The sequence below is a fragment of the Pan troglodytes genome, chromosome 2 (assembly GCF_028858775.2).
Source record: "Pan troglodytes isolate AG18354 chromosome 2, NHGRI_mPanTro3-v2.0_pri, whole genome shotgun sequence".
NCBI lineage: Eukaryota > Metazoa > Chordata > Mammalia > Primates > Hominidae > Pan > Pan troglodytes.
In genome coordinates, this window is record NC_086015.1 from 103,538,114 (window position 1) to 103,548,977 (window position 10,864).

The following is a 10,864-nucleotide window of genomic DNA, read 5'->3' on the forward strand; positions in this document are numbered from 1 at the left end:
GAAATAGATGATTTTCTAGTGGAGGCTAACATTGTAATGACAACATACTCTGGTGGGTTTTCTTCTTTTTTCTTTATAAGGATTTCTCAGTTTTATGTCTGTAATTGACATCTATGGACCAGCCATAACAATGTATTCCTCAGTCTAAGGTGAGGGACTTTTGAGAGGTCCAGGAGATTCCAATTGGTTTGTGGAAACTCGAGCGGCAGAACTCCAAGAAGTAGGAGGAGGGTGGGAGAGACAAGCAGGGCCTTTATCTACGGAAGGTCAGCAAAACTTTTGAATTTCTGTATTTCTCCTAAAGGTGAAAAATGAGGAAAGAAAATTGAAGGGGAGAAGGGAGACATGAAATAAAAAGAATTAATGAGGATTGAGCCCCTTATGTGCCAGCCCAGTTAGAGGTGCTTTACCCACATTACTGCATTTAATCCTCACAACGGAGTGAGGCAAATCTGTTGCCTCTCCAGGAGTCACTTTCCTCACCTTCCATCCCTCCTGTCCCAGCCCATGTCACATGATAACAGTTAAATGCTAGAGACCCACTTTGCCTTCATGTTAACAAATGACCAAGGGACCCAGTTCTGACTATGGGACATAACACTAAGTCTGTTGGGGGGATTTGGAAAACAGTTTTCCTTCAAGACGAAAAAAAAAAAAACAAGCACACATGAGAAGAGCTCTCTTGTCACCTGAGCTGCTCCCGGCTTCCTACATAGCAATGCAATTGTCTGAGGACCCAGTACTTGGAGCTGCAGCAGCCATCTTGCAAGTAAGAGACCAAAAGTTTTCATGTGAGGACGGTGGAATGGAGGATGAAAAAAGCTTCATTCATTCTTCATGACATTATTGAGACCACTGATTCAGCCCTAGAACCACCTACTTCTGGATGTCTTTTTTGTGTGAGATAATAAAGCTCATTATTTCAGTCACTTTTAGCCAGATATTCTACCTGCTTGCAGTCAAAAGCATTCTAATAGACACAATATGACCATTTCCACTTTACTAAATTTGTTTCATCCAACGAACCAAGAAAATTAATTCACTGACCACTACAGTAGAAGCAAAAGATAGTTGCTTTATAATCTCTCTGAAATAATATCTGTACAGTCCTTTAGTTTTTAGCTTACTACATTTCCTCCTCACTGTCCTTCACGTATAGATAACACATGATGGTCATGAAATGACCATGTACCACAGATGGTAACCTTATTTCCTATTATTTCTTGTGACATAGGTGCTAAAAGCTTAATCCCAATCATCAACCACTGGCCTTAGAATTTGGCCAACACCCTTCTCCATCGAGAAGTTAGAGACAGATAGAAATTTAGACACTAGTATTGTGAGGCCAATCTAACCTATGAACCTTTGATTATGACTCCTACCATGATGATGATGATATCAGGTTCACAGTTTGGGACAATTCTGCAGAACAAGAAGGATGTTGCTCAAAATGGTTCTTAGCAAAATCATCAGTCACATTTAAGCTTTTAGTCACAGATATAACATATTACACACCATATGACATTTTCAAAAAGACGAAAGAAGAAGATTAGTGGTTGCCAGAGGTTCAAGGAAGGAGGAGGATGTGACAATAAAGAGAGATGACATGCAGGAGTTTTTTGGGAGTGATAGAACTGTTCTGTATCCTGATTGCGGCAGCAGTTACGTGAATCTATGCATGTTTATTCCTTGAACTGTATACCAAAAAGAAGTCAATTTTACTGTAAGATTTTTTAAAATAAAAGTAAATTCATTCCATAAAACCTGACTCCTAGCCATTTGTTAATTAGTCCAAATTGATTTATTTTTTTCCTTCAATTGTTAGCAAGAAAGAAGGGAATAATATAGTTAGTTACTGCTAGGCTTAAGAATACAGTAGACAGGTCAGGGAAGGAAAATATCTAGGTTTGATTGCTGCAATTGACAAGTGTTTGGATTCACCAAGAGGCATGGAAGAGAATAGGGTTTCATGAAACAAAACTATAACTTTTAAATTGCTGGGGCCTCTTCCGATAACTTGTTGGGCTGGGAATTAAAGCCATTTCCTAGTTATAAAAGCTCAGGTTTGTGATCATCTCAACTGATGCAGAAAAAGCATTTGACAAAATTGAACCTCTTTCATGATTAAAAACAACAACAACACAACAAATTAGAAAAAGAGGAAAACTATCTCCACACAATAAAGACCATATATTAAAAACCCACAGCTAACATCATACTCAACAGTGAAAGACTGAAAGTGTTTCCTCTAAGATCAGGCACAAGAAAAGGATATCCACTTTCACCACTTCTAATCAACATAGTACTAGAAGTCCTAGCCAGAGCAATTAGGCAAGAAAAAGAAATAAAAACATCTGAATTGGAAAAGGGGTAAAACGATCTCTGTTCACAGGTGACAAGATCTTATATGTAGAAAAGCCTAAAGAGCTCACTGAAAAAAACTGTTTAAACTAATAAATTCAGCAAAGTTGCAAAATACAAAATCAATACAGAGAAATCAGTTGTGTTTCTCTACACTAAGGATAAACAATCCAAAAAGAATATTCAGACAACAGTTCAACTTACAATAGCATAAAAAACAATTGGGGTCCCAGGTGTGGTGGCTCACACCTATAATTCCAGCCCTTTGGGAGTTGAAGCCTGGAGTTCAAGACCAGCTTGGGCAACATAGAGAGACCCTGTGTCTACAAAAAATTTTTAAAAATTAGCATGGGGGCTAAGTGCAGTGGCTTACACTTGTAATCTCAGCACTTTGGGAGGCTGAGGTGGGTGGATCCCTTGAGGTCAGGAGTTTGAGACCAGCCTGGCCAACATGGTGAAACCCCATCTCTACTAAAAATACAAAAATTAGCCAGGCTTGGTGGTGCATGCCTGTAGTCCCAGGTACTCGGGAGGCTGAGGCACAAGAATTGCTTGAGCCTGGGAGGTGGAGGTTGCAGTGAGCTGAGATCATGCCACTGCACTCCAGCCTGGGCAACAGAGTGAGACTCTGTCTAAAAAAAAAAAAAAAATTAGCTGAGCATGGTGGTGGTGGCACACTCCTGTGGTCCCACCTACTCACTCAGGAGGCTGAGGTGGGAGGATCACTTGAGCCCAGGAGGTTGAATCTGCAGTGAGCCATGATTCTGCCACTGCACTCCAGCCTGGGCAATAGAACGAGATCCTAACCCCTCCCCCCAACAAAAAAAATATATATATACTCACACACACATATATATAATATAGATACATATCTAATATACACACATAAATATATATAAATACTAATTTGGAATAAAGTTGACCAAAAAGGGGAAAGATTTTTACATTGAAAACTATAAAATGTTGCTGAAAGAAATTAAAGAAGACACCAATAAATGGAAAGAAATTCCATGTTATGGATTGAAAGGCTTAATATTTTTAAGATGTTAATACTACCCAAAGCAATCTACAGATTCAATGCAATGCCTATTAGCATCTCAATGGCTTTTTAAAAAATTTTTGTAGAAATGGAAAAATCTATCCCAAAATTCGTTATCTATCCCAAATAACAAAAATAATCTAAAAAAAGAAGAACAAAGTTGGAAATCTCACATTCCTGATTTCAAAACTTACTACAAAGCTATAGTAATTAAAACAGTGTGGTACTGGCATAAAGACAGACATATAGACCAATTGACTAGAATAGAGAACCCATAAATAAACTCTGGCATATATGATCAAATAATCTGTGACAAGGGCCAAAACCATTCAGTGGTGAAAGAACATACTTTCAACAAATGACATCATGAAAACTGTATCTCCAGGTGCAAAAAAAAAAAAAAAAAAGAAAAGGAAAAGAAAAAGAAAAAGAAAAAGAAAAAGAAGTTGGATCCTTACCTTATACCAAATACAAAAATTATCTCACAATGTACCTAAATGTCAGATGTGAAAGGATGAAACTCTTAGAAAACTCTGGTAAAAGCTTCACTACATTGGATTTGGCAATGATTTCTTGGATATAACACTAAAGGCAGAAGCAACAAAAGAAAAAATAGGCAAACTGGATATCATTATAATTTAAAAATCCTGTGCATCAAAAGATACTATCATCACTTCCAACAAAAGTGGATTCCATCCACTGTACAGGTTCAGTGAAACAAGATATACACTGAGCCTGACTCCCTGTGGTTAGCCTGAAAGATGGTGTCATTTTCTTGTGGGCAACAGCTATAAAAGCGCTTCCCGCATTATAACCCAAAATGCTAGAATTTCAAAATAATGATCACCTGCAACTCTCAAACAAACAAAACCATTAATGATTTCCAAAACAATGAATAGATAAAATGTGCAGTATTTCTTAGAGGACAAAATAATATTACATTGATTATGCTACTTAAATTTTCAATAATCCCTACAATCTGATTTTTGCTTTTAAGAATTTACATTCTTCTTGAAAGCAGATTTGAATTCAAAATTTTTATATTATTCAGTCAAACAAATTCTTCCCAGAGAAATAAAAGAAACTGTAATTTTAAGTACTTTTCAGCTACTGAGACAAGATAAAATATCCAGAGGATACAAAATATTTTATATGTACTTCCTGCATTTGTAGAGACCCTCGTCCTTCAATACTTGTGAAATGGTGATTGGGTCAACAGCAAAGAGTTCTTGAGGTAAATTCTGCAATTCTATACGACATAATTCAAATGTATCCATTTGTCAAAATCAACTCTCTGCATTTTCAGACAAAATTCAGTTAATGTCAAATTGAGGCAAGTGCTAAACCTCGGCAATTTAAAGTTTGAAAAATATTCCCAGCCAGATGTGGTAGCTTACACCTGTAATCCCAGCACTTTGGGAGGCCAAGGCAGGCGGATCACTTGAGGCCAAGATTTCAAGACCAGCCTGGGCAACATAGCGAAATCCCATCTCTACTAAAAATACAAAAAATTAGCTGGAAGTGATGGCACACACCAGTAATCCCAGCTACTCGGGAGGCTGAGGCAGGGGAATTGCTTAAATCCAGGAGGTGGAGGTCTCAAAAAAAAAAAAAAAGAAAGAAAGAAGAGAAGAGGAAAAGAAAAAAGAAAAGAAAGGAAAATAAAAGAATTATACAAACTATGTGACCTTGAAGAAGTTATTTCTCATTAAACCACAGTTTTAAAAGGTAACAACAGCACAGTACAATAGTCCTCCTTATCTGCATGGCACATGTTCCAAAACCCCCACTGGATGCCTGAGACCACAGACAGTACCAGACCCAATTGCTGTCATTTGGAACACGTTTCAGTTCATGTCTTCCACCCACAAATTTAATGCCTTTTCCATCTTAGGTAAGCACTTATCACATACTGTGGCCATAACTTTTGCAGTCTGAGGTGCAACAGCAAAACTAGCACATATTTCTCTTTCTTTTTTCATGACAAAAATGGATAAAATTCTTACTGTGGATCTTAGCAACCTCAGCATACTATTTTTGTTTGTTTGTTTCCTTATTTAGTTGAGAACGTTCAGCTTTTCATTTAAGGCAAATACTTTACGGCTTCTCTTTGCCATATCCAAATTGCCAGCCTCACTACTCTTGGACTTTGAGGTGATTATTAAGTAAAATAAGGGTTACTTGAACACAAGCACTGTTGATACTGCGCCAGTCAACCTGATAACCTAGAGGGCTCCAAGTCACTGTCACTAATGGGTGGGTAGCATGGTCAGCGTGGAGATGCTGGACAAAGTGATTGTTCACATCCCCAGCGGGATGGAGCAGGATGGCCCAAGATTTCATCACGCTACTTAAAATGGCCTGCATTTAAAACTTATGAATTATTTCTGGAATTTTTTATTAATATTTTCAGACCACAGTTGACCTCAGGTAACAGGAACCATGGAAATTGAAAACAACGGATGAAGGGGAACTATGATATCTGTCTCACAGAATTGCTAGAAAGGTGAGAAATGCACCCACAGCACTTAGTGTCAGAGTAAATGACATCTAGAAAGGGCTCAATACATACTAGCAATTATTACTTACCTGGATACTTTTCCATGACCTTTTGTAAACCATATTGCTTATAAATTGCACTAGAGATATCCATTTCATATCCCATTACCTCATACAATTTCAGTTGCTAGTCAAGCCCACATTTAATCCTATAATGACAAACAAATATGAAGTTCAGTTTTCTTTAAATAAAATCACATCACAAAAGAAGAATTATTACTAAAACAACTCAGCCTCTGGCAAGATATTTTACAGATTTTCATAGGCTTTTTCCAAGGTAAATTGGTAATTCTTCATCATAAAAGCAGTCACTATAGCAATACTTCAACTGACTCTTGCATGACTGAAAGAGACCTTGAAAATAAAATAGCAAAATAGCAACAATTAAAAAAAATCCAGCTGCCTATTAATGGTAAAGTTCATGTCTATTTCACGACTAATTCTACTCAAATAAATCCTCTGCCTCTGAAATATGACCAATGGTGAAGGAGAAAAAAGGCACTATCAACTGAATAAAAACACAACTCACAGAATGGGAGAAAATATGCACAAATCATGTATCTGATAAAAGATTAATATCCAGAATATATTTTTTAAAATTCCTACAACTCAACAACAAAAACCAAAACACCCAGTTGAAAATGAGCAAAAGGACTTGAAAAAAATCTCCAAAGACGTACAAATGGCCAATAAACACATGAAAAGATGGTCAACATCTAATGATTAGAGAAATGCAAATCAAAACCACAATTAGATACAATTTCACACCAATTAGGATGACTTATTTTAAAAAATAATAATAACCACTTTTGGCAAAGATGTGGAGTAATTGCAGCCCTTGTTCATTGCTGGTAGGAATGTAAAATGGTGCAGCCACTAGGGAGAACAGTATAGCAGTTCCTCCAAAACTTGAAAATGGAACTACCATATTATTCAACAATTTCACCCCTAGGTATATACCTGCTCATGTTCACAGCAGCATTATTTACAATAGCTACAAGGTAGACACAACCCAAGTATCCACTGAGAGATGACTGGATCAACAAAATGGGGCATATACATACAAAGGTCTATAATTCAGCCTTAAAAAGGAAGGAAATTCTGACACATGCTACAACAACATGGATGAACCTTTAAAACATTATGCTGGCCGGGCGCGGTGGCTCACGCCTATAATCCCAGCACTTTGGGAGGCCGAGGTGGGTGGATCACGAGGTCAGGAGATCGAGACCATCCTGGCTAACACGGTGAAACCCCATCTCTACTAAAAAAAAAAAATACAAAAAAGTAGCCGGGCGCGGTGGCGGGCGCCTGTAGTCCCAGCTACTTGGGAGGCTAAGGCAGGAGAAGGGCGTGAACCCGGGAGGCGGAGCTTGCAGTCAGCAGATACCACGCCACTGCACTCCAGCCTGGGCAACAGAGCGAGACTCTGTCTCAAAAAAAAAAAAAAGAAAAAAAAAATTATGCTAAGTGAAATAAGCCAGTCACATAAAAAGAAATGCTATACAATGCCATTTATATGAGGTACCCTAAAATTCATGGCGAAAGAAAGTGGAACAGAGATGATTACCAGGGGCAGAGGAAGGGGAGAATGAGGAGTTGTTTAATGGATGTAAAGTTTCAGTTTTGCAAGCCGAAAAGAGTTTGAAGGTGGACGATGGTGATGGTTGTACAACCATGTGAATATACTTAATGCCACTGAACTCTACGCTTAAAAATGGTTAAAGCGGTCCTGGGCTGCGGTGGCACGGCGGTCGCCATCATGGTCACGGGGCTTGGCGGCTGACCCCCGGGCTAGGAGAGGGCCCAGCGCCCCGGATCTCGGTGGCCGCTGCTAGAGCGCGGCCTGTGCCATGGCCACCTTCACCGCCTCCTCAGAGCATTTCGAGAAGCTGTACGAGATCTTCCGCGGCCTCCATGAAGACCTACAAGGGGTGCCCGAGCGGCTGCTGGAGGCGGCGGGGACCGAAGAGAAGAAGAAGTTAATCAGGGATTTTGATGAAAAGCAACAGGAAGCAAATGAAACGTTGGCAGAGATGGAGGAGGAGCTACGTTATGCACCCCTGTCTTTCTGTAACCCCATGATGTCTAAGCTTCGAAACTACCAAAAGGACCTTGCCAAACTCCATCGGGAGGTGAGAAGCACACCTTTGACAGCCACACCTGGAGGCCGAGGAGACATGAAATATGGCATATATGCTGCAGAGACTGAGCATATGAATCGGCTTACAGTCTCAAAGGGCAACGCTTCCGCAAGGCACTGAAAGCCTGAAACAGGCCACCCAAAGTATTGAACATTCTCATCAGATTGCCACGGAGACTGACCAGATTGGCTCAGAAATCATAGAAGAGCTGGGAGAACAACGAGACCAGTTAGAACGCACCAAGAGTAGACTGGTAAACACAAGTGAAAACTTGGGCAACAGTCGAAAGATTCTCCGTTCAATGTCCAGAAAAGTGACAACCAACAAGCTGCTGCTTTCCATCATCATCTTACTGGAGCTTGCCATCCTGGGAGGCCTGGTTTACTACAAATTCTTTCGCAACCATTGAACGTCCTATAGGGAAGGGTTTGTGGACCAGAACTTTCACTTTGTGAACGCATGATGTTAGGGATGTGGATGGAATAAGCATATTGCTGCTGTGGGCTAACAGTTCAGGGATGCACTGTGTAGCCAGACTGTGGGAGGAGGGAGGAAAGATGGAAAGCCACTTAAATGCGAAGGAACAGCAACAAGACCAGTATGATATACCAAGGTAATAAATGCTGTTTATGACTTCTTTAAAAAAAAAAAAAACGGTTGAAGTGGTAAATGTATGTACTTACCACTTTAACCATTTTTCAGTGTAGAGCTTAACCATTTACTACTACTTTAACCCCCCACAGACACTCAAGATCAATGTGCCATGCCTGGAGTTTGGAATGGCAGATATGAAAAGCCCTTTTTGAGTGGGTAATTACATGTGAACTAACCATGTGAACAAGCCAAATATCAGTAAAGAAGATGGCATGATGATTGCGGCAGCTGAAAGCTGCAGCATCTTCTAAAAAGTCTTGCTAGTTTCATTGGGAATGAATCGTCTCCCTATCAATGGAGAGTTTTATTAACTTGGGTTTATTGGGTTCGCTAAAATAGTCCCATTATTTAAGCACTCAAAAAGTTCTTCAGTCAGAGACATCTTATGTCACTACATCACCGAACAGAACTCTGTCAAGGATGCTCTGTAGATAACTTCTTAGCACAAGGAATTCATTCTCCTAAATACATGGGAGCCTCCACATGGCCCTTTAAAAGACACTGACCTCTTTGAAATTAGGACTGCAAGATCTAGTGAACTGAGGGCAACTCCCAGTTGCATGGATTCTTCTGAACTCTGGTTCTCAGAAAGACTAAATGAAGGAATCATCGGAAGACTCAAAATAGAATCTGTCACATACCAATCCTATGAGATAATGCGTGATCTTGCAGAGGCATTAAGAAGAAGGAAGACAGATCATCTGAGGCTGTGTTTAACGTGGTTTATTGGCTTCTATGGACTCAAAGACCGTGGAAACAATCTTCTTCTTCCATAAGAAGAATATATATATATTTGTTAAACTGAAAATAATGGTTAAATCCTAGGATCAGGACCACTAGAAGGAAGGAGTTCCTGACTCCCTGACTTCCTTCTGGCCAGATGAGATACCATCAGTCTCTCAGCCAATACAGAAACAGTCTGTATTTCAAGATGTTCATTTTTGACCTCTTTTGCATTGTCAGGGATTTTTAGATGGCCTATAGCTTCATGCAGGCTTCTTTGGCTCATACTAGTGAGAGTTTCCCATATTGACTAAGGTCAGTTTTTGACCTCTGGAATCCTCAATATGCTATCCTCAAGGCAACTGCCTTCTTCCTAGTGTCTTATAAATTAGCTGTGTATTTTCTGGGATCAACCATATCCTTGGAAAACTGACTGCAGCTCATCCAAGAAACTTGGCCCCTCTATTTCTCTCTCCAGAGACAGCTGTGTGAAGATTTCAGGAGCAATAACTCAGACAAAGGGTCCTCAGTGGTCAGCAGAGCCCCAAATTTGGATAAGGTTTCACTTGAATATTCATTGGCTTTAGCAGTTTGGCAAAAGTAGGAAAGAACTCCTAATTCCATGGGGTTAAATATCCTCCCTGAAACTAAAATGGAAAAGATTAACTGACTCATGGAAAGGATTCTGTGATAAATCTGATGTCCTGGGGCCACTTTCCTAATAGCACCTCCTCTTCTCGTCACTCATCTCCCTTGTATGTCTCTTGAATAATATCACTCTCAAGGATTTAATAAAGATTTCTCTGTCAGCAGCCCAAGTCAAAGCCTCTAGAGAAGCTGGTATATTGTTTGAAAAATCCTGGTCCCTCAGTCCCGATGAAGTATAGGAATAAAGAGAATGTAAGGGAAAAGATGTCTACTGGGGGCAGCCTGAAGCCAATAGTATTGTGTGTTTAGAAAGGATTATGAGACATCAGACCAAGAGAGATATTTAAATAGACTAGGAGTTAGATGCTATTAGCAATTATTGTTAATTTGGTATGATAATCATATTGTGGTTATAGTTGTATTTTTATATTTTTAAATTAGCAATAAATACAGGGATAACTAGTTTCAATGCATTCCACTTTATTGACATTAGCAGATATTGTGCTTTTTATAAATTGAAGTTTTGTGGCAACTCTGCATGGAGCAAGTCTATCAGTGTCATTTTTCCAACAGCATGTGCTCACTTCACGTCTCTGTGTCACCTTTTGGTAATTCTCACAATATTTCAAGCTTTTTCATTATTATTGTATCTGTTATGATGATCTGTAATCAGTTATTTTTGATGTGACTATTGTAGTTGCTTTGGGGCAATGCAAACCATGCCCATGTGACAGTG

The 10,864-nt window shown here is 39.3% G+C and overlaps 1 pseudogene; it reads left to right on the top strand.

The window, feature by feature from the left end:
- Positions 1–7,731: 7,731 nt before the first annotated feature.
- LOC460553 (vesicle transport through interaction with t-SNAREs homolog 1B-like) lies at positions 7,732–8,534 on the top strand (annotated as a pseudogene).
- The last annotated feature ends 2,330 nt before the right edge of the window (positions 8,535–10,864 follow it).